Consider the following 3,599-nt stretch of genomic DNA (forward strand, 5'->3'; position numbering starts at 1 on the left):
ATTAATGACTGAGGGCTGGATTGCTTTCTTCTGTTTACATTTCTTTGATAAGTATTACGAGCTCGCTTTTTAGTAAAAAGGAATGATCACTGTAAGGGATAGTATAGACAGGAGGAACTGGATGGTCACTGTTAACATTTAACACTTCACACAAGCACCATCACGATACAAGTCACAGCCCAGTGACAATTCAATACATTGGAAGAACTGAGGGAAGGTTTGTCACAGTCTGTTCCAGATTTGATACATTTGCAATGACACTGTGACTTTGCAAGGGAGAACCATTCTGACGTCTGAAGAGAAAGCAGCTTTTTGAAGCAGCTCTTGTGGCCGACCATTCTGTGGAATTCAGAACAAAGCATGCTCTGTGAATGACTGGGACTTTTCAGTGGATTGACCTGTGCCAGGAGGGTCTTTTAGGAAGCAAAGTGCTTCATTTTGAGTGTGACCAGCACTGAAGTTACTTGGAGAGACCGATGCCAGGGTCTTGCAAGCTTCATTGTGACCATGCAGTTCAAGTCTTGCCTACAAAAGGGCCAGGAGAGTTATGATCACAGCTCGTGTGGATGGACATTTCTTCAAAGGCAACGCAAGAAGAATTTGTGGACAGGAGCCGGAGTGTGGTTCAAGACACCTCCTGTGCAGCTGTCTCTTTCAGGTGCACAGTGCAGCACTTTCAGGGCTGCCACCTGACCAACAGTTCCAAAACTCTTCATCCGCTTCTGCAGGCGCCTTCTTGGGAGAGAATGTACCTGAAAGCAGCTGTAAGAGGCTAATGGTGACTCTTTGCCTTGCGGCAGGGATAAGGTAAGTTTGTGTAACATTACACGTGTTGTACTATTACATGGCAATAAAGGAATCTTGAAAGGGAAAAATAGGGAGGGGATGCAATTTCCCAACAAATGAAAAGCATCAAAATGAACCATATACAATTGAAAAGAATCACAGGAGATAATTTCTTGGATAGAATTCAAAGAAAGAAAGCTATGCTCAGCCTAGATTGCTTGCTGATTTGGTCTCAGAACATTGTGCTTACAGATAATTGTATCCACGTCATTTATATCAATTAGTGTTAATTACATTGAGGTGGTATCTATCATTTGATGAATCTTCAAGATCCTTTTATATTGTAGAGCTTTGGTCAACTGTGAGTGAGTTTACTTGAAGTTAAATTTACTTAATTGGGCTTTATGGAGGCTGGTCTCTGTTGTCCTAATTGTTCTCAGTTTAATTCCTATTGTTAGAGAAAAAGTATAGAGGACTGGAAAAAAAATTGGGAGAAGTAATTGCAAGAATGTCATACTGGAACTGGGAAATTATGGCCATTAGGAAATGCTCTTGATGGCAATGCAAAGGGTGAATAATGACTTAATAAAAAACTTGTGAAGGGATTGATGCAGTAGGTGTAGAGTAGGTATGTGGGAGGTATGTGGGAGGTTGAAATAGAGAATGGGGGGAGGGGGAGGTTGCAGGGTCGCACATAAATCTAGAGGCAATTCAACAGAAGCAACTTCCCATAGTGGAGAGAATGCAGAGTGTGCAGTAGCTGAGGGCAGACCATATATTCAAGTGAAACTTCATTCATTCTATGGCCATTGAAATGACTGATGCTTGGAGAGGCTTACATAACTGCCACTGTGTTGCAAAAACATTATCCACTAGGCCAAGGGTTTAAAAAAAAAACTCAGAGCATTTTCATACATTTATGAGGAGATTTTACAAAAATATAAGAGTAGACCACCTGGCCTTGCCATTCAGGGGGATAATGGCTGATCAATGGTTAGAGGGCTTGAATCTGGCGCGGTTTCTACACATTCTCCTTGTGTCTGTGTGAGTTTCCTTTGGGTGCTCTGGTTTTCTTCCACCCATCAAAATGTACGGGAGGCTGTAGGTTAATTGGGGTATTTGGGTGACATGCGCTCATGGGCCAGAAGGGCCTGTTACCATGCTGCATGTCTATAGTAAAAATTAAACCCAAGGCCTTAAATGCTGTGTCAACTTTCCTCTTTAAGTCTTTAATAATCTAGCCTCTGGATTAAAGAACTCCAGTGATATACCTCCCTTTGTGATGAGAAATTCCTACAGTTTTAAATGACTGCCCCTTTATCTGTTCCTTTGCAGACTCTCCCGCTGGTACAAACATATTTTGACCTACTGGATCTTTTGGCACTCCTGGATCTTGTATGTTTCAACAAGAGCACCGCTCATTCCTCCAATGGCAAATAATGCAAACTCAATTTCTTCAACTACTTGCAAATATCTCCCTTGTCCCAGGAATTAGTCTAATCTTGTGGGTGGCTTCAAATGTTGGATATCTTTTCGTAAATCAGAAGGCCAAGCTCTAGCAAAGTGCTATCGGTGTGGCTTTAGTAATACCCAATGCAAATATAATAATGCTCTGCCATTTTTGAATTCTGACCCCTTGCAATAAAAGCCAATGTGCCATTTCCTTCTGAACGAGTTGCTTGATTATTGCACAAGAACACTTGGAGCTCTCTCCACATAGACACTCGCCTGCCTTTTGAGTTTTTTTTTCAAAGTTCATTTCAAATGTACAAAATATTGGTGAAAACACAGAAGTGCTAGGGGAATTTGTACAGTCTCACAGCATCCATTGGAGGTAAAGATATATAAATGACACTTTGGGCTTGAGCTCTTTTATCTCCTATGGATGCAGCGAGAATTGTTGAGTTCCTCCATCACGTCTATATTTTTACTGCAATCATTGTCAAAATTTCTTCTGTGGTGAAACCAGTATTCTATGTCAATGACATGACCTTTTTATGTTTGACTCTGCTTTCACTGGCCAGCTTGTGACTCCTCCCCTTTCTCCCCCATAAAGGCTGTCGTGCCACAAGCCTGCCCCCAGTTCAAATCCAGGTCAGTGTGAGCCAGTAACATGTCCATCACTTGTTAATAAAAACCTTCCAATAACTTCAGTCTTTGTGTAATTGATCACGCATCAACTTCAAGACATTGGTGAGACCACATTTGGAGTATTGTGGTGAATTCTGATTGGAAGGATGTCGTTAAGCGGGAATTGCCCAAAAAAGTTTCATGAGACTATTGCCAGGACAGGAGGGCCTGAATTCTAAGAAGAGGCTGGATAAGCTGGGACTTTTAGCCATAGAGTGTATCAGGTTGAGAGATTTGTAAATGCATGAGAAGCACAGATAAGGTGAGTGGTGACAGACCTTGCCCTGGGAAAGGGGAGTCTGAAACAGGAGGGGTTGATGTAAGGTGGGAGGATAAGGATTTTTAAAAAGCCCTGAGGGGCAACTTTATCAGGAAAGATGGTGGGTTCATGGAATGAGCTTTGGATTTAAATTGTAAATTAAAAATTTTAATTTTAGACATACAGCACATAACAGGCCTGGTCGGCCCATGAGTTCATGCTCCCCAATTAACCTATAACCCTTGGTATGTTTTGAAATGGGTACACATACAGTGTATAGGCAAATAAGTTGAGCTCAGGTAGATAACTTGGTCGGCCTGGTGAAGTTGGTTTCCTTGGTGACCATTACAAGTTCAGGTTCAAGTCTATTATCATCATCCGACTGTACATTTACAACCTGACAAAACAGCGTTTCTCCAGACCG

General features: G+C 41.8%; 1 long non-coding RNA gene across 1 annotated transcript; it reads left to right on the plus strand.

The window, feature by feature from the left end:
• The first annotated feature begins 287 nt into the window (after positions 1–287).
• On the plus strand, positions 288–2,449 carry LOC138739794 (uncharacterized). The gene is made up of 2 exons (XR_011342423.1): positions 288–807; positions 2,122–2,449. It is a non-coding gene; the product is annotated as an uncharacterized lncRNA (long non-coding RNA).
• The last annotated feature ends 1,150 nt before the right edge of the window (positions 2,450–3,599 follow it).

The sequence above is a fragment of the Narcine bancroftii genome, chromosome 7 (genome assembly GCF_036971445.1).
Source record: "Narcine bancroftii isolate sNarBan1 chromosome 7, sNarBan1.hap1, whole genome shotgun sequence".
Taxonomy (NCBI): domain Eukaryota; kingdom Metazoa; phylum Chordata; class Chondrichthyes; order Torpediniformes; family Narcinidae; genus Narcine; species Narcine bancroftii.